Below are 9,049 nucleotides of genomic sequence, written 5' to 3' on the forward strand. Positions count from 1 at the left end.
CGGAAGAGTATGCTTTTTTGACGTGGTATTGACCGTGTAAACTGCGAATTGCATAATTTACGTGACCGGTAAATGTCGCTCTGTTAAACAACCTCAACCATGCGGAACTACTTAGCGGAGATTTAATTAGGACGTAACTATTCTGCATAAATAGTGAATGGGAATTGAGTATTTTTTTAACGACTGCACAGATTCCATCAATTTGCGACCATTTAAGATTACAGGATGAATTATTTACCTGGTTTACGTTATTTTGATTTTTCATCAGTTTCTTTTTTTCAATCTTTTTGGGAGATACAATAAAAAAAATGAAAAAAAGTTTTTTTTTTCGAATATTTATTTATAACGATAGTTGTTAAAATCGTCCTCTTGATAATTATTCTACTTGTTTTTTACTTTAAAAATTAAAAAAAAAAACTAACTGATGTCAAAAAATGATGAATCGTTTTTTTTCTCCATTCCTAAATTTTATGATTATTGAAGAGGGGGAATGACATAAAACAAAATTAATATTTGTATCAGCCTAATTATCGACTTGATGGGGTATGGGGGGGGGGGGGGGTTGGTTGCAATCATCATTCATAGGTGTACGAAACATCATTTTTTGTCACTTAAAACTAAAGTTTTTGAAACTTTGGGTGTTTTTGTTGAAACACAGCTGTTTATTTCTCGACACTTTTGCTTGTCCCGGGATTCAGGACAAAAATCCAAGCTTTCCTCGGGAAATCCTGGGATTTCTCATATTTTCAATTAATCTAGTATTTTGACTGAAATCGAGTAGAAATTCAACAATACAATGTTTTCACAATATACCATATATAATCAAGAGATAATGTAACTTTCCAACGTTAAATGCGTCATAAGTAATTTATCATAAATCAAAGCTTTGCTTGACCAATTACTGGCCCACTAGGCTTTTTTTTTCAAATCCTCTATATTACTTATAAATGAAAGAATGATAAAATTTGATGTCATAATATTGAAACCATTTGCTTAAGATATTTGAAAAGCCATCAGAGCTTTAGAGCAAAAGAAACGATTGAAGATCATTGAAGGAAAATTCAATTTTGCGCCACCAGGTAGTACAAGTGTGCATGCTTCTTTTGTTTTCCAGATAGCACAGGGTCCTGACCACTTAGGGGCTGTCCATTTATTACGTAAGACATTTTTCGGGGTTTTCAACTCCCCCTCCCCCTATGGTAAGATTTTTTGTATGAAAATTAAAAATAATTTGTATGGCACGTAAGAAATCTCAGACCCCCCCTTCCCCCATAAACCCTTACGTAATTAATGGACCGCCCCTTAGAAAGATAGCGTCTTCGGCAAAGTTGTTCAGTAGCTCAAGGGCAATCATTATTTTGGCCAAAAGATTCGAGATTTTGCCACTAGGCGGCGCAAGTGAGCATAGAATTTTTGTTTTGTGGATAGCTCAGGATCCTGACTACTTAGAAAAATAACGCCTTCGGCGAAGTTGTTCAGTAGTTCAAAGACTATCATTATTCTAATCAAGAGATACAAGGTTTTTCCACCAGGCTGCACTTGTGAGCACGATTTTTTTGTTTTGCGGTTATCTCAGAATCCTGATCACTTAGAAAGATGGTGTCTTCGGCGAAGCTGTTCGGTAGCTATTATTATTGTAGTCAAGAGAATCGAGATTTTTTCACCAGGCGGCGCTAGTAAGCATGCAATTTTTGTTTTGCGGATATCTCAGGATCCTGACTACATAGACATGGCGTCTATCTAAATTTTGAATCTCATAACTTTTTTGATGATAGCTCTTGAGCTACTGAACAACTTTGCCGAAGACGCCATCTTTCTAAGTAGTCAGGATCCTGAGATATGCGCAAAACAAATGTTCTATGCTCACTAGCGCCGCCTGGTGGTAAAAGTTTAAATCTCATAGCTTTTATAATGATAGTCCTTCAGCTAATGAACAACTTTATTTATTTATTGCATTTTTCACAAGCAGCGTAAGATATTAATCTTAAAATTGCCACAAAGTAGTTATTATGGAGTGCGTCATGGTAACAATCACTTTTACTTTTACATATTGCAGAAAAAAATATACTAAAACTAATTAAAGTGTACTTTGCATTGCTTCTTAAACACTATGATTGAATTTATTTCCTTTAAGAAATTCGGCCGAGCATTCCATAGACCGACACCCTTCACGAAAAATGTACCTGAATATTGTGACATATAATGAACTAGAATGGAAAAATTTCTGCTTCTATTACTTCTTAAGGATCTCAATTTTGTGTGCAAAAATCTAGGATTTTTGGTAAGAATTAACTTATGGACTATGATACTAATACGTGCAATACGTGAAAGGAGTTGTCCAACAGTGCACAGTGGTCCAGGAATCAGTTTTACGCGGAAAGATGCATTTTAGAATGAAACATTAGACAAAAACGGTCTTCTACAAAGTTGTTTGTATTAGTTAAGCCCTTTGTTTGGTGTTATTGAAAATTAGGGTGGACCACATTTTCATAGAAATTGTGTAACTAACTTTCTTATTTGTAAAAATTATATTATACATGCTTCAGCAAAGTTATAGATCATTCAATTTCAAGCAACTTTGCCAAAAAAGTTTTTTTGTATCTCTTAAATTGACCGATTTAGAGCTTTTTTCCAGCAGTGACATAGGGTGGTCCGAACAAAACTGGTTTTCTGGCTCTAGAGTTTTCAATTCAAATTTCTCATCTAAGTAGTCTATGAAACACTTTTAGAGCTTTAAAAAATGCGTAATTTGGTGAGTGAAGAAACTCGCTATCTCCTTCTTTTTAGGAGTTATTGTTGTTTTTCTCTCAAAAACATGCCTACTTTGATTGTGAATATCTCTGTTTGGGGCAAATATAAAAAATATCTTTTGACGGCATTCAAAAGGCAAAATAAAATGATATATTATATAAAAAAATTACAGATGTGTTATTTTTGTAACTCTAATAAAATGCCTTGAAAAACAAAGGATTTTAAGCAGAAAAACTTTAATAACTTTTGAACTAAAATAGATATCAACAATATTTTTGCATGAAAATTTGCGTTTTGTTAAGTTCTTAAAGTCGTTCTGTGGTCCACCCTAATTTTCAATAAAACCAAACAAAGGGCTCAACTAATACAAACAACTTTGTTGAAGACCGTTTTTGTCTAATGTTTCATTCTAAAGCTCAAAATGCATCTTTCCGCGTAAAACTGATTCCTGGACCATAGTGCAGTGTTTGTTGAAGGTGAGAAACATGGTCCAGACGTTTTAATCCATATACAAAACGAACACATGAATTAAGCGCTACTCTAAGTTTTTATTGAGTTCTAGAGGTTACACTGAAGAACAAAAAATCACAAGATATAAGATATGGTAAAATGAAAGTTTTGAACAATTTCAATTTCATATCGAAGCTGAACAGATTAGCCTTTAAATAAAGAGATCGTAAAACACCATAAATTTTACCGCACTGACCTAAAACGTATTTGTCCCATTTGAAAGAAGTTTCAACAGTGTACCCTAAACTGGTTGCACTATCAACAAGTCTTACGGGGTCAGAACCTATTTAAATTTTTGGACATTCACAGCTATTTCCACGATTTTTTAAAAGAGCATTAGTTTTTGGAGCATTCAGTTTAAGAGAGTTCAGTTCAGACCATTTCCTGATAGATTCAAGATCTTCATTAATGAAACATGCAATAGTCTCTGCATCATATTTTTTACAATCAAAATACAACTGAACATCATCAGCGAATAAATGTATAGAACAATACTTAATAACAGATGGGAGATCATTTATGCATAAACTGAACAAGATAGGACCTAGAACACATCCTTGCGGAATGCCCGAGCTGACATTAAGAAAACTTGATAAAATACCATTAGAAAAAACGGCCTGCTTACGATTCTGCAAATATGATTGAATCAATTGCACAGATTGTCTACAAAATAAAAATTGTTCTGCAAGCTTTTTACACACCATTGAATGTGATATGGAATCGAAGGCCTTTGAGAAATCCAGTAATATCATAATGACTTTATTTCCTTTATCCAAGACGATACCAATGTCATCGCAAATCTTTATCATTGCAGTTTTGGTACTGTGACCTGGACGATATCCCGATTGATAATCGGTAAGTAATTGCTTATCGTGAACATAAGCACAAATTTGCTTTTTTTGAATTCGTTTGAAAGCCTTGGATAGTGCGCAAAGAATACCTATCGGCCGCAGATTCTCAAGCGTATTGCAATTATGCTTCTTCTTAATAGGTATTACTTTCGAAAGTTTCCATGCATCGGGATAAACTGATGAGTTGATTATGCAGTTGAAAAGGAAAGTTATTGGCTGAAGGAGCAATGGTAAAATGAATTTAATGAATCTTATGGGTAGTTCATCGAGCCCGACAGCGTTAGAATTTACTTCAAAAATTGCATTAATTGTGTCGTAGTCATTGATGTTCTGAAATGTAAAACCATTTTGTGCATCACTGTGAACTCCAGCTATATCTTCAGAGGGTGAAGAAAAGTGTTGATGAAACGACTTGTTTATTTCATCTGCACTGAAGTCAATTTCAGCACTGGAAGGACGAGTGGAGAAACCTAGCTCACGTAGTTTTAACCAAAGTTGTTTCGAAGGCATCTACATCTAACTGACTTTTAAAATAATTACGTTTAGCTCTTAAAATCAATGTGTTTGCAGCATTTCTTAGTTTTTTGAATAGCTTAAAATCATCTTCAACGTTTGTACCCTTCCATTCCTTATATTGTCGATCCCGATCAAACATTGCTCTTTGAACTTCTGCATTGAACCATGGATTGTGCCTAGCAACAGAATTTTTAACACGTCTCAATGGAACACATTTGTCGTGCAAAGATTTAATGTACTGATTAAATATGTTTATTAATGTAATGGGATCTGTATTCGAATAAAAAATATTCCAATTAAGTTCATGCAATTCAGCAATCACAATGTTTGGATTGATATTTTTATAATCACGATAGTAGAACTCATTTGTTTTAGTACTTGTGTTAAAATCAACAGAGGCAAAGATGAGATCATGATGGGAGATGAGAGGGACGCTAATTTGTCCAAATTTAAGGATTTTATCTGGGTTATTACCTATAATTAAATCAAGCTGTGAGGCTTCATGAGAATGAAAAAAAGTTAATTCTTCCGAAGACCAAACGCGTTTAAAGTATCCAAAAACCGATCGCTTTTTCCACACTGTTTCAAAATATTGGTGTTGAAATCTCCCATCAGTATAATTTCATCATACAGTATCCCAAATTCAGTTAGTTTATGGCTGATTAAATCGGAACATTCCAAATCTGGATGGTTATAAAAATTACCAGTAAATAACTTACTACCGTTGCACGAAACTTCACAATAAATAAACTCGATTGTATGGTTTCCAATCAAAACTTGCGACGCTTCAATAGTTTTGTATTTCAACCACTTTTTCAAGTATAGTATTAAGCCACCACCAATTTTCCCACAACGATCATTCCTTATCATGTTGTATCCATCGATATTAATAGTTCCCATACCAGTTCTGACATTCAACCATGTTTCGTTCACGCATGCAACATCTACGTTGGATACACTCATAATTTGGCGCAGTTCATCAAACTTAGTCATATCCCTAGCGCATAGAATTTGAACGTTCAAAGACATAACGGATAATTTTTCAGCAACAAGCATAGATTTCACAGTGCGCATCGTACCTTCGTGCTGTGCGTACACGAATTCTCTCTGCTCTTGGAAGTTTTCTTAAAAACTACCTAAAGCAATAAAACAGTACTTTTCAGTGCTAAAATTAAAAACGGTACTTTTCAGTGCTACTAAAACAGTACTTTTCAGTACTATTTTTTCTACTATTGATCCCTTTACGATTCTTGTTTGGACCCGTGCCTTCGATTTTTCGTTGGACCCGTTTGCGAAAGCTAGTGATGGTAATCCTTCTTGGACACCGTCTTGGGAAAAAACCTCTCGAAGGTCACATCTTCTTTCGTTTATTAATTAAACATGGTATCAACAACAAACAAAAGGAAGAGTGAATCTCTGAATTCACTACTTCCTTCCAAAAAAGTGGGTTTTAAAACTGTCACTACACGTGGCAAGAATGGAAGAAAGGACGTTTCCCCGGAATGCGAACTTTCTTCCAAGGGTGAAATGAATAATTGTATCGAAATGAGCAATCAGTTCGATGCTCTAGACAAATTTTCCGAAAACCAAATCGAAGCAGCCTCTAGCCCAGGCACTTTGATTCAAGTGAGGAAGCAAAGAGTGCCGCCTATCGTGGTCAGTTGTTCCGAATTTGGGGGATTTAGGCAGGAGATCTTGAACTCCATTAGGGGAATTGTTGCTTATGCTGCGTTGAATTTCTTTCCGAGATCATAAAATACTCCTGTCCTGGCTTTTCAGAGGAGAATTTCAAATTCCTGTATATTTTCATGAATTAGTTAGTTTATAGATTTATAGTTTTCAAAATAACTCATGTTTAGTATTCATTCCAGCATAATCTTCTCTTCGCACACTCTAAATATCCAGCTCTAGTTTTGCAAGCTATTTAAACAATAATTGTTAATAATAAGTTTAATTCATTTTTGAAGCTTCTAATATTTACCGTTACCGTTGCAAATTTCTACACAATAGTACAATAATCTGGTAATTTAGCAAGCAGTAGTTTGAATTCACTAAGTTATGACTTCACATGTTCGTGTTTTGATCTCAATTCAGTCTCTAGTTCAGGTAGAGAAAACAATAGATTATAAGATATTATATATCACCACTTTCCATGAGCGCCGTGTATCCTATAGGGGCTCGAAGCTTGAAGCGCACTGCCCGAGGGGCATGTCACAGTCCCCCCGGTAATCCGAAACACAGATTTGGGTTACAATCACTCGCTGGCAAGGTCGAAAACCGCTAGTTTCACGGCCGGTCGTTCATAAACTCCTTTTGATGTTTGCACAGTCGCTCGTCGTACCTGTCCGTCTCGATTAACTGTTCCGATAACGCGGCCCATCGGCCAGCAGTTTCTGGGATGATCAGGGTCAGCAATAACGACGATGTCCCCTTCTTCGATTGGCTTTACCTTCTGGAACCATTTGGTTCGTCGCGTTATGTCAGGAAGATAATCGCGCAGCCATCTTCGCCAAAAGTATTCAGCTAATGTTTGTGATACTTCATACCCACGTCGCAACGTCGCTGCACTTTCGTCGTTCCGGGTAAGCGGTTTACTACCATCCGACGACCCCAAAAGAAAATGATTCGGGGTCAACGCCGGCTCTGACTCGTCGTCTATCGGTACATGCGTCAAAGGATGACAGTTGAGAGTGAACTCAATTTCAGTTAACGCGTTACGAAGTTCCTCGTCACTGAGTCTGCGTGTGCCTTAAACTTCCTGCAAGTTTTGCTTGACAGATTGAATTAATCTTTCCCAGATTCCACCCATATGTGGAGAGCTGGGAGGGTTAAAGTGCCATGAAGATCGGGGACTTGTAAACTCACACGCTATCTTGTTCTGCTCCAACAATTCCAAGGCCTTCTGTAGTTATTTTTGAGCGCCGACGAAATTCGTTCCTCTGTCGCTGTAGAAGGCAAGCGGCGTTCCTCGTCGCGCGATAAAATTTCGAAGTGCTATAATACAGGAGCTAGTCGTTAAAGAATAAGCAACCTCTATGTGGACCGCCCTCGTCGTCAAGCAGGTCAATAGGACCCCCCCAGCGCTTTTCGGTTCGACGTCCTACAGTGATGAGGTGTGGGCCGAAGTAGTCCACGCCTACATGTGAGAATGGCCGAGTATACGCTGCAAGTCGCCCAGCAGGAAGATCTGCCATTTCTGGTGGATTTGGCCGAACATCTCGGATTTTGCATTTTGGGCATTTGCGTCGTAAAGAATATAGAAGTCTTCGTAGCTTAGGTATTCGGAACATCTGCCTAACTTCGTTAACTAGCGTTTCAAAGTTCCGGTGATGAAACCTCTGGTGGTACGAATTAAGCATAAGAGACGTCACAGCATGATCGGCAGGTAGAATAATAGGGTTCGCTGTTTCTTCGTTCACATAGAGGCAAGCGCTTACTCGCCCCCTCATTCGAAGAACATTGTTGATATCCAGGAATGGACTAAGCTTCGATAGTGGACTTGATTTGGGGATCTGCTTTGAGGAACTCGATGCCCTCAAGATGGAAATTTCGTGCGAGTACGCTTCATTTTGGTCAGTGCGGAAGTGGTACCTCTCAGCGGCGTGCATCTCCTCGCTGGTCACTGGACCCACTTGTATATTCTGCTTGTGAAGACGACGACGAGTGTTTGCAATGAACCGTTGCACGTAAGAAGTCACCAGGATCATTCTTCTCCAACTAGAGAACGACGCAGCTACGATGACAGGTAAGCTCCATTAAGGTGAATCATAACACTGGATCGTAGTTCAGTCTCCGTTTCTGAGTTTATGAAAGGCATCCTGGGCCAGCTGTCCTCGGATTCCCATAGAAATTTCGGTCCTTTAACCCATCTGCTTGTTGAACTTAAGTCTGGTTGACCACTCCATTTGGTCCCATCATCGGCAGCATTTTTACCTGACGGAACATATCTCCAATTGTCGACTGTAGTTGTGTTTAATATCTCTCCTACGCGTGCAGCTACGAAGGGGCTGTAGCGCCTATGTTTGTATCGCAACCAGCAAAGTACATCGCGATTGTCTGTCCAAAATAGACGCCTAGAGATTTTGATGGAGAGGTTGGTGGAGACGCTTTCGGCTAATCTACAGCCCAGCACGGCAGCTTGAAGTTCAAGCCTCGGTATTGATAAATATTTAAGTGGAGCCACTCGAGTTTTACCAGTAACCAACACGCACTCAACTTTTCCCTTCTCTTCGAACCGCAAGTATACTACGGCTGCCATTCCGTTGATACTGGCATCTACCATAGTATGCATTTGCACGATAGTTGTGGAGAGCTTGAATGTGAAACAATCCGTTGTGGTGTTCCACCACATCCCCAGGACCTTTTCATTTGCCAATTCAGCAGTTAGGTTGAGGTCCTTTTCTTCCGTTGAAGCTCCATTC

Source organism: Aedes aegypti, chromosome 1, assembly GCF_002204515.2.
Source record: "Aedes aegypti strain LVP_AGWG chromosome 1, AaegL5.0 Primary Assembly, whole genome shotgun sequence".
NCBI classification, from domain to species: domain Eukaryota; kingdom Metazoa; phylum Arthropoda; class Insecta; order Diptera; family Culicidae; genus Aedes; species Aedes aegypti.